The sequence below is a fragment of the Zalophus californianus genome, chromosome 7 (assembly GCF_009762305.2).
Source record: "Zalophus californianus isolate mZalCal1 chromosome 7, mZalCal1.pri.v2, whole genome shotgun sequence".
NCBI lineage: Eukaryota > Metazoa > Chordata > Mammalia > Carnivora > Otariidae > Zalophus > Zalophus californianus.
This window is the reverse complement of record NC_045601.1, coordinates 109,202,063-109,214,119: the sequence shown is the minus strand read 5'-3', so window position 1 is coordinate 109,214,119 and position 12,057 is coordinate 109,202,063. Positions and strand designations below refer to the sequence as shown.

The window sequence follows — 12,057 nt, the reverse complement described above, 5'->3', positions numbered from 1 at the left end:
CTCTCCCTTTCTGGCCATGAAGCAACCTGTCCCTCAGGTCCCATCCTCTAGGCAATCTGATGTTTCACTGTGAATGACAAAAGACATTCACAAACAAGCTGCTTGAGCAAGAGGCAGTGAATTCTCTGTCCTCGGAGCGATTAAGGCAAACACTGCATGACTCACTGGGATTTTGCAGTTGGACTTACTGGCAATTGGATCCAATGATCTTTAAATATTACCTTTGAGAAGTGATGAATCGGCAATTCAAGCATTCTTTCCCATGACGTGGCAGGATGCCACCCTCCGCCCCCATGGCCTGGAGTTTCCACAGTTCAGAGTCACTCCTTGGGGGCACCTAAAAAAGGGGGGGCTCTGTCTCCATAAGGGCCCTGTGCAAGTGTACTAGGGCAAAACAGGAGGTAGCCCTCAGCCCACTCTGCTTGAGATGCAGCTAGCTGAGTAGATGATAGTTTCCATGGAAGCCAGAGGAACCCAGATCAGTTCTGGTGGAGCTGCAGGGGCCACCATGGGGAAGGAAACTCCCATGCCCCACCTTGACTGGCAAGGCCAAGGGTTAGGGGGGACCACTGAGAGGCAGGCGCTGCCCACGTCCTGTCAGGGTCATTTGTGAGAATCAAATCGGGAGGTCAGGAAGGAGAGGAGCAGCTGGGGTGGAGAGATAGAACTTTCTAGCCTGGCTTAGCAGCGCTGAGAGATAGTTGGGGAGGGGCTGTCATGAGGAGTGTCACCAAAGAGGAACTTGCACCGTGTGTCAGGATTTCACAGCCCCTGGTCAGGAAGGAAGTGAGGGTCACAGAGTGGGGAGAAGATTGGGTCACTCGAAGGCACTGGGGTCCAGACCCTATCTAATTGGACTCTGCTCTAATAGCCTTCCTCCCAGACCCTGGGAAGGGGAGCAGGCAGGTGTCTAGAAACCCCTTCTATAGGCTCCAGAGCCTGCCCATCACTCAAAGCTTCTCCCTTCTGGAGTGATAAGGACTTTCTTTTCCTCCTTCCTTCTCATCTCCCTTGTAGGAAGGGATGACCTTTTGCTGCTTTGGGATCATCTTTGCCACACTAAAGTGCCCTGCATCTCTAGTAGAGCAGCCCTGTGCCTCACAGGTATTTGCTAAGTGCTCACTGCCCAGTGAAGTCTGTCTTTAGCTCTTGAGCTCCTTGTCCAGGGCAGTCAACTTGGAGGGCTGGGGTCTGGTTCCAGCAATGCTGGCATATTCTACAGTCAGAAGGGGGTCAGGCATGGGCTTCAGATTGGGCTGGGTGTTGACATAGATGGAGTCCTCAGAGCCAAATTGGTTCAGGTGGGTAAGTGAGGCATAGCAGATGGCCCCAGCGTCCTCATCAGAGCCCATCTGTTGATTGGAGCCCTGGGAATCAAAAAAGACAGACATTCATTGTACAGATCACAGCTGGGAGTGGTCAGTGGCCCGGGGCTGCCTAGAGCTGGGTGGAGGACAGAGACAGGAATAAGGTGTGGAACAGAGTATGGACCCCGCAGAGCCTCCGGGAATGGCTAAAGGCAGCAGAGTCGCCATCACTGAAGACATTTAAGAATAGGCTAAGGAAGAGCACAGGGGGTGTGATCCATGGCCCAACAGCACCAGCAGCCCCTGGCAGTTTGATAAAATCTCGGGCTCCACCTAAGATCTATGAAGGCAGTCTCTGGGGGTGGGGCCCAGGAAATTCTGTTTGAACAAGTTCTCCAGGTGATTTGTATGCACACTCAAGTTTGAAGAACATTGAGCTAGAAGAACACTTGGTAGGGATGCCTTTTGTAGAGTTGATTCCAGCATTACAGAAGGTTGAACCAGATGACTTTAGATCCTCCCAATCCTGCGATTCTGTGATTTCAAGAGCCTTAGGTCTTTAGACAAGACAGACCTACCCAATGGCAACGTCCCGGTCCCCAGCTCCTGATGAGAGAGCACCTCGGGAGCCATGTTTTTACCATGGGACCACTGTCCCCCCAGCTGACTGGACTGGTGGCAGCCACACCATGAGATGGGCTCCCCATTAACAGTTGACCCCTGTAGGGGTAAAGATAAAAAGCTGGGGCAGTCAACTTCTTTTTCTCTCTAAGGGGCTTGAATTGGGAAGGATGGGGCCAAGGGTGCATGCTGATGAGGCAACAGGAGCGTGAGGAGTCACGAGTGAGCCCAGGTCCAGAGTGAACAGAAACTACAAGTAAATACAAGCTGGGAAGCTGAAAACAACAACAACAACACTTACAAACAAGATACCCAGGAAAGCTGAGATCGCCTCTGCCCTGGTGAGGGGTCCTTCCTATACACAGTGCTCTGCTCTTTCTGGGCTGAGATGTTGTTATAGATGTGGTGTGATTTGTCCTCACCTATGAAGAAAAGAGTCCAGTTTGGGGCAGGGACCTCTCCCTAGGTCCCGTTCCCCTGGGAAGGCAAAGGTGCTGGAGGTCCCCGCCGGGCTGAGGGACCAGGGCTGGGTCTGGAAATCCTACCCTGTCCTGGGGAGTTCACTGGTGGCCAGCACAGAGCAGTGTCCAGAGATCAGACGTTGGTGCCAAGGAGCAAATCAGACTGGTGGCATGCAGCTAATTTCCATAGAACTGGTAAAGCTGAATCAATTCCAGTCACTGAAAGTTCCAAATTTAAACATCCATTTAAATATAATCTATTGGGGGGCGGAGCAAGATGGCGGAGGAGTAGGAGACCTGGATTTCGTCTGGTCTCAGGAATTCAGCTGAATAGAGATCAAACCATTCTGAACACCTATGAACTCAACAGGAGATCGAAGATAAGAATAGTAACAACACTCTGAACAGAAAAGCGACCACTTTCTGGAAGGTAGGACGTGCGGAGAAGTGAATCCAAGGCGATATTTGGGAGGATAGACGGCGGGGGAGGGGGCCTCCGTTGGCCACTTCTGGCAAGTGCTAGAGCTGCGGAGCACAAAATCAGAACTTTTAGAAGTCGGCTCTGCTGAGGGACGTCGCTCCAGTGGCTGGGGGTGGGGGGTTGAACCCTCGTGGGACAGTGTGGTCTCAGGACCCTCGGGGTCACAGAAAGACCAGGGGCGACTGAGTGCGGCAGAGCTCCCAGGTATCGGAGCGGGGAAGCCGGTTGCAGAGATGGAGCCGAGGCGCGGGCTCTCAGCTCAGGGTTGCCATAAACTGTGATCCGCAGCCCAGTCGGGCCACTGCTCCTCCAGCAGGGACCCAACAAGCGGCAGAACCAGGGAGACTCCCCTTCCTCCTCTGGGAGGAGCAGCGTGGAAGCGCACCGCAGGGATCTGCTGGCTTTGGAGACTCCACATGGGATCGGGTGCCCAGACCGACAAGGGTGGGGCGATTCTGACTCCGGCAAAGACATTTGGGAACCACGGCAACAGGCCCCTCCGCAGAAGATCAGCACGAACAGCCAGCAAGCCAAGACCAAGTTTACCGATCAAGGAGAATGGGAGAACTCCAGCGCTAGGGGAATACTGCACATAGAATTCATGGCTTTTTTACCATAATTCATTAGTTTTTCAAAGTTAATTTTTTTAACTGTTTTTTTTTTTAATTTTTCTTTTTCCCTTTTTCAAACAACATCTTATCAATCCCTTTTTTAACAAAAACATTTTTTATTTTTCATTTTTAGAGTCATATTTTTATCCCTTCATAGTAGTTACCCTTATTTTTGGCATATAGATATAAGTTGTTCTCTCTTTAAAATTTTGAGATACAATTTCTTCTAACAGATCAAAATATACCCTAAATCATTAGTGTATGGCTTTGTTCTATTCTCCTGCCTGATCACATTCTCTCCCTTTTTTTTCTTTTTTCTTTTTCTTTTTAAATCTTCTTCCTTTTTAAAAACAACTTCTTATCAAGTCCTTTTATAAAATCTTTTATAATTTTCAACTTTACAGTCATCTGCCATCCCTTCATTGTATCAACCCTTATTTTGTACATATATAAGTCTTTCTTCCTTTAAAATTTTAGCAGGCACTTTCTTCTAACAGACCAAAATATGCCCAAAAGCTACTGTGTGTCACTGATCTATGCACCAGCCTGATCATATTTGATCATATTCTGGTTTTTTGTTGTTGTTTTTTGTTCTCTTTTTGTTTGTTTTTATCTTTTTCTTTTTCCTTTTTTTTTTCTCTTCTTTCTTTCCCTTCTTGTCCCCTGGTTTCAGGTCTTTTCTGATTTGTATAGAGTATATTTGCTGGAGACATTGTTGACCTGTTAGCATTCTGTTCTCTCATTCATCTGTTCTCCTCTGGACAAAATGACAAGATGAAAAAAATCACCTCAGCAAAAAGAACAAGAGGTAGTACCGTCTGCCAGGGACCTGCTCAATACTGACGTTAGTACGATGTCGGACCTAGAGTTCAGAATCATGACTTTAAAGATACTAGCTGGGCTTGAAAAAAGTGTGGAAGTTATTAGAGAAACCCTTTCTGGAGAAATAAAATAACTAAAATCTAACCAAGTCGAAATCAAAAAGGCTATTAATGAGGTGCAATCAAAAATGGGGGCACTAACTGCTAGGATAAATGAGGCAGAAGAAAGAATCAGCAATATAGAAGACCAAATGATGGAAAATAAAGAGGCTGAGAAAAAGAGAGATAAACAACTACAGGATCACGAGGGCAGAATTCGAAAGATAAGCAATTCGATAAGACGAAACAACATTAGAATAATTGGGATCCCAGAAGAAGAAGAAAGAGAGAGAGGGGCAGAAGGTATATTGGAGCAAATTATAGCAGAGAACTTCCTTAATGTGAGGAAGGAAACAGGCATCAAAATCCAGGAGGCACAGAGAACCCCTCTCAAAATCAATAAAAATACGTCAACACCCCGACATCTAATAGTAAAACTTATGAGTCTCAGAGACAAAGAGAAAATCCTGAAAGCAGCTCGGGAGAAGAGATATGTAACCTACAATGGTAGAAACATTAGATTGGCAACAGACCTATCCAGAGAGACCTGGTAGGCCAGAAAGGACTGGCATGATATCTTCAGAGCACTAAATGAGAAAAATATGTAGCCAAGAATACTATATCCAGCTAGGCTGTCATTGAAAATTGAAGGAGAGATAAAAAGCTTCCAGGACAAACAAAAACAAAAGGAATTTGCAAACACAAAACCAGCCCTACAAGAAATATTGAAAGAGGTCCTCTAAGCAAAAAGCCTAAAAGCAGCATGGATCAGAAAGGAACACAGGCAATATACAGTAACAGTCACCTTACAGGCAATATAATGGCACTAAATTCATATCTTTCAATAGTTACCCTAAATGTAAATGGGCTCAATGCCCCAATCAAAAGACACAGGCTATCAGATTGGATTAAAAAACAAGACCCATCGATATGCTGTCTGCAAGAGACTCATTTTAGACCCAAAGACACCCCCACATTGAAAGTGAGGGGGTGGAAAACCATTTACCATGCTAATGGACACCAAAAGAAAGCTGGGGTGGCAATCCTTATATTAGACAAATTAGATTTTAAAACAAAGACTGTAATAAGAGATGAAGAAGGACAGTATATCCTACTTAAAGGGTCTATCCAACAAGAAGATCTAACAATTGTAAATATCTAGGCCCCTAACATGGGAGCAGCCAATTATATAAGGCAATTAATAACAAAAGCGAAGAAACACATTGACAACAATACAAAATAGTGGGGGACTTTAACACCCCCTGACTGAAATGGACAGATCATCTAAGCAAAAGATCAACAAGGAAATAAAGACTTTAAATGAAACACTGGGCCAAATGGACTTTACAGACATATCCAGAACATTCCATCCCAAAGCAACGGAATACACATTCTTCTCTAGTGCCCATGGAACATTCTAGAATTGATCACATCCTAGGTCACAAATCAGGTCTCAACCGGTACCAAAAGATTGGGCTTATTCCCTGCATATTTTCAGACCACAATGCTTTGAAACTAGAACTCAATCACAAGAGGAAAGTCGGAAAGAAATACATGGAGGCTAAAGAGGATCCTACTAAAGAATGAATGGGTCAACCAGGAAATTAAAGAAGAATTAAAAAAATTCATGGAAACCAATGAAAATGAAAGCACAACTGTTCAAAATCTTTGGGATACAGCAAAGGCAGTCCTGAGAGGAAAGTAGAGAGCAATACAAGCCTTTCTCAAGAAACGAGAAAGGTCTCAAATACACAACCTAACCCTACCCCTAAAGGAGTTCGAGAAAGAACAGCAAATAAAGCCTAAACCCAGCAGGAGAAGAGAAATCATACAGATCAGAGCAGAAATCAATGAACTAGAAACCAAAAGAACAGTAGAACAGATCAACGAAACTAGGAGCTGGTTCTTTGAAAGAATTAACAAGATTGATAAAGCCCTGGCCAGACTTATCCACAAGAAAAGAGAAATGACCCAAATCCACAAAATCATGAATGAAAGAGGAGAGATCACAACCAACACGAAAGAAATACAAACAATTATAAGAACATATTATGAGCAACTCTATGCCAGCAAATTAGATAACCTGGAAGAAATGGGTGCATTCCTAGAGATGTATCAACTACCAAAATTGAACCAGGAAGAAATAGAAAACCTGAACAGACCTATAACCACGAAGGAAATTGAAGTAGTCATCAAAAATCTCCCAACAAACGAAAGCCCAGGGCCAGATGGCCTCCCAGGGGAATTCTATCAGACATTTAAAGAAGAATTAATACCTATTCTCCTGAAACTGTTCCAAAAAATAGAAATGGAAGGAAAACTTCCAAACTCATTTTATGAGGCCAGCATTACCTTGATCCCAAAACCAGACAAAGACCCCATCAAAAAGGAGAATTACAGACCAATATCCTTGATGAACATGGATGCAAAAATTCTCACCAAAGTACTAGCCAATAGGATCCAACAGTCCATTAAAAGGATTATTCAGCATGACCAAGTGGGATTTATCCCTGGGCTGGAAGGCTGGTTCAACATCTGCAAATCAATCAGTGTGATACAATACATTAACAAAAGAAAGAACAAGAATCATATGATCCTCTCAATAGATGCAGAAAAAGCATTTGACAAAGTACAGCATCCTTTCTTGAGCAAAACTCTTCAGAGTATAGGGATAGAGGGTACATACCTCAATATCATAAAAGCCATCTATGAAAAACCGACAGCGAATATCATTCTCAATGGGGAAAAGCTGAGAGCTTTTCCCCTAAGGTCAGGAACGTGGCAGGGATGTGCACTCTCACCACTGCTACTGAACATTCTCAATGGGGAAAAGCTGAGAGCTTTTCCCCTAAGGTCAGGAACGTGGCAGGGATGTGCACTCTCACCACTGCTATTGAACATAGTATTAGAAATCCTAGCCACAGCAATCAGACAACAAAAAGAAATCAAAGGCATCCAAATCAGCAAAGAGGAAGTCAAACTCTCACTCTTTGCAGATGATATGATACTGTATGTGGAAAACCCAAAAGACTCCACCCCAAAACTGCTAGAACTCATACAAGAATTCAGTCAAGTAGCAGGCTATAAAATCAATGCACAGAAATCAGTGGCATTCCTATACACCAACAACAAGACAGAAGAGAGACAAATCAAGGAGTCGATCCCATTTACAATTGCACCCAAAACCATAAGATACCTAGGAATAAATTTAACCAAAGAGGCAAAGGATCTGTACTCAGAAAACTATAAAATACTCAGGAAAGAAATTGAAGAAGACACAAAGAAATGGAAAAACGTTCCATGCTCATGGATTGGAAGAACAAGCATTGTGAAGATGTCAATGCTACCTAGAGCAATCTACACATTCAATGCAATCCCCATCAAAATACCATCCACTTTTTTCAAAGAAATGGAACAAATAATCCTAAAATTTGTATGGAACCAGAAGAGACCCCGAAGAGCCAGAGGAATATTGAAAAAGAAAAGCAAAGCTGGGGGCATCACAATTCCGGACTTCCAGCTCTATTACAAAGCTATGACAAGACAGTATGGTACTGGCACAAAAACAGACACATAGATCAACGGAGCAGAATCGAGAGCCCAGAAAGGGACCCTCAACTCTATGGTCAACTCATCTTTGACAAAGCAAGAAAGAATGTCCAGTGGAAAAAAGACAGTCTCTTCCACAAATGGGGTTGGGAAAATTGGACAGCCACATGCAGAAGAATGAAACTGGACCATTTCCTTACACCACACACAAAAAAAGACTCCAAATGGTTGAAAGACCTAAACGTGAGACAGGAGTCCATCAAAATCCTAAAGGAGAACACAGGCAGCAACCTCTTCGACCTCAGCTGCAGCAACTTCTTCCTAGAAACATCGCTAAAGGTAAGGGAAGCCAGGGCAAAAATGAACTCTTGGGATTTCATCAAGATCAAAAGCTTTTGCACAGCAAAAGAAACAGTCCACAAAACCAAAAGACAACCGACAGAATGGGAGAAAATATTTGCAAGTGACATATCAGATAAAGGGTTAGTATCCAAAATCTATAAAGAACTTATCAAACTCAACACCCAAAGAACAAATAATCCAATCAAGAAATGGGCAGAAGACATGAACGGACATTTTTCCAAAGAAGACATCCAAATGGCCAACAGACACATGAAAAAGTGCTCAACATCGCTCGGCATCAGGGAAATCCAAATCAAAACCTCAATGAGATACCACCTCACACCCGTCAGAATGGCTAAAATTAACAAGTCAGGGAACGACAGATGTTGGTGGGGATGTGGAGAAAGGGGAACCCTCCTACACTGTTGGTGGGAATGCAAGCTAGTGCAACCCCTCTGGAAAACAGTATGGAGGTTCCTCACACAGTTGAAAATAGAGCTACCATACGATCCAGCAATTGCACTACTAGGTATTTACCCCAAAGATACAAATGTAGGGATCCGAAGGGGTACGTGCACCCCAATGTTTATAGCAGCAATGTCCACAATAGCCAAACTGTGGAAAGAGCCAAGATGTCCATCAACAGATGAATGGATAAAGAAGAGGTGGTATATATACACAATGGAATATTATGCAGCCATCAAAAGGAATGAGATCTTGCCATTTGCAACGACGTGGATGGAACTGGAGGGTGTTATGCTGAGTGAAATAAGTCAGTCGGAGAAAGACATGTATCATATGACCTCACTGATATGAGGAATTCTTTTTTTTAATTTTTTATTGTTATGTTAATCACCATATATTACATCATTTGTTTTGGTGTAGTGTTCCATGATTCATTGTTTGTTCATAACACCCAGTGCTCCATGCAGAATGTGCCCTCTTTATTACCCATCACCAGGCTAACCCATACCCCTACCCTCCTCCCCTCTAGAAACCTCAGTTTGTTTTTCAGAGTCCATCATCTCTCCTGGTTCGTCTCCCCCGCTGACTTACTCCCCTTCATTCTTCCTCTCCTGCTATCTTCTTCTTTTTCTTTTTTCTTAAAATATGTTGCGTTATTTGTTTCAGAATTACAGATCTGTGATTCAACAGTCTTACACAATTCATAGTGCTCACCGTAGCATATACCCTCCCCAATGTCTATCACCCAGCCACCCCATCCCTCCCACCCCCCACCACTCCAGCAACCCTCAGTTTGTTCCTGAGATTAAGAATTCCTCCTATCAGTGAGGTCATATGATACATGTCTTTCTCTGATTGACTTATTTCACTCAGCATAACACCCTCCAGTTCCATCCACGTCATTGCAAATGGCAAGATCTCATTCCTTTTGATGGCTGCATAATATTCCATTGTGTATATATACCACCTCTTCTTTATCCATTCATCTGTCGATGGACATCTGGGCTCTTTCCACAGTTTGGCTATGGTGAACATTGCTGCTATAAACATTGGGGTGCACGCACCCCTTCAGGTCCCTACATTTGTATCTTTGGGGTAAATACCCAGTAGTGCAATTGCTGGATCGAATGGTAGCTCTAATTTCAACTGTTTGAGGAACCTCCATACTGTTTTCCAGAGGGGTTGCACCAGCTTGCATTCCCACCAACAGTGTAGGAGGGTTCCCCTTTCTCCACATCCCCGCCAACATCTGTCATTCCCTGACTTGTTAATTTTAGCCATTCTGACGGGTGTGAGGTGGTATCTCATTGAGGTTTTGATTTGGATTTCCCTGATGCCGAGCGATGTTGAGCACTTTTTCATGTGTCTGTTGGCCATTTGGATGTCTTCTTTGGAAAAATGTCCGTTCATGTCTTCTGCCCATTTCTTGATTGGATTATTTGTTCTTTGGGTGTTAAGTTTGATAAGTTCTTTATAGATTTTGGATACTAGCCCTTTATCTGATATGCCATTTGCAAATATTTTCTCTCATTCTGTCGGTTGTCTTTTGGTTTTGTGGACTGTTTCTTTTGCTGTGCAAAAGCTTTTGATCTTGAGGAAATCCCAAGAGTTCATTTTTGCCCTGGCTTCCCGTGCCTTTGGCGAGGTTTCTAGGAAGAAGTTGCTGCGGCTGAGGTCGAAGAGGTTGCTGCCTGTGTTCTCCTTTAGGATTTTGATGGACTCCTGTCGCACGTTTAGGTCTTTCAACCATTTGGAGTCTTTTTTTGTGTGTGGTGTAAGGAAATGGTCCAGTTTCATTCTTCTGCATGTGGCTGTCCAATTTTCCCAACCCCATTTGTGGAAGAGACTGTCTTTTTTCCATTGGACATTCTTTCCTGCTTTGTCAAAGATGAGTTGACCATAGAGTTGAGGGTCCCTTTCTGGGCTCTCGATTCTGCTCCGTTGATCTATGTGTCTGTTTTTGTGCCAGTACCATACTGTCTTGATGATGACAGCTTTGTAATAGAGCTGGAAGTCCGGAATTGTGATGCCGCCAGCTTTGCTTCTCTTTTTCAATATTCCTCTGGCTCTTCGGGGTCTCTTCTGGTTCCATACAAATTTTAGGATTATTTGTTCCATTTCTTTGAAAAAAGTGGATGGTATTTTGATGGGGATTGCATTGAATGTGTAGACTGCTCTAGGTAGCATTGACATCTTCACAATGTTGGTTCTCCCAATCCATGAGCATGGAACGTTTTTCCATTTCTTTGTGTCTTCTTCAATTTCTTTCCTGAGTATTTCATAGTTTTCTGAGTACAGATCCTTTGCCTCTTTGGTTAAACTTATTCCTAGGTATCTTATGGTTTTGGGTGCAATTGTAAATGGGATCGACTCCTTGATTTGTCTCTCTTCTGTCTTGTTGTTGGTGTATAGGAATGCCACTGATTTCTGTGCATTGATTTTATATCCTGCTACTTGACTGAATTCTTGTATGAGTTCTAGCAGTTTTGGAGTGGAGTCTTTTGGGTTTTCCACATACAGTATCATATCATCTGCAAAGAGTGAGAGTTTGACTTCCTCTTTGCTGATTTGGATGCCTTTGATTTCTTTTTGTTGTCTGATTGCTGTGGCTAGGACTTCTAATACTATGTTCAATAGCAGTGGGATATGAGGAATTCTTAATCTCAGGAAACAAACTGAGAGTTGCTGGAGTGGTGGGGGGTGGGAGGGATAGGGTGGCTGGGTGATAGACATCGGGCAGAGTATGTGCTATGGTGAGCACTGTGAATTGTACAAGACTGATGAATCACAGATCTGTACTTCTGAAACAAATAATGCAACATATGTTAAAAAAAAAAGAGAAGAAGAAGATAGCAGCAGGGGAAGAATGAAGGGGAGTAAGTCGGAGGGGGAGACGAACCATTACAGATGATGGACTCTGAAAAACAAACTGAGGGTTCTAGAGGGGAGGGAAGTGGGGGGATGGGTTAGCCTGATGATGGGTATTAAAGAGGGCACGTTCTGCTTGGAGCACTGGGTGTTATGCACAAACAATGAATCAAGGAACACTACATCAAAAACTAATGATGTAATGTATGGTGATTAACATAACAATAAAAAATTATTTAAAAAAATAATCTATTTGCTGGTGAAGTTGTCTATAATGCCTTTCAAAATTTTGGACCAGGAACCACAATGAGAAACATTTTATCTTACTCCCACATATAGAAACACACACACTCATACACACACACACACACTCTCTCTCTCTCTCTTAAAATAAAAGTCAAATGAAAAAATATTTATCCTTCCAATGTGCAA

The 12,057-nt window shown here is 43.4% G+C and overlaps 1 long non-coding RNA gene across 1 annotated transcript; it reads right to left on the bottom strand.

Annotated features, from left to right (window-relative positions):
- Positions 1 to 1,106: 1,106 nt before the first annotated feature.
- Positions 1,107 to 2,582, bottom strand: LOC113927458. Its single transcript, XR_003521638.1, has 3 exons — positions 2,474 to 2,582; positions 2,230 to 2,350; positions 1,107 to 1,367 (listed from the first exon to the last, which is right to left on the bottom strand). It is a non-coding gene; the product is annotated as an uncharacterized LOC113927458 (long non-coding RNA).
- Positions 2,583 to 12,057: the final 9,475 nt, after the last annotated feature.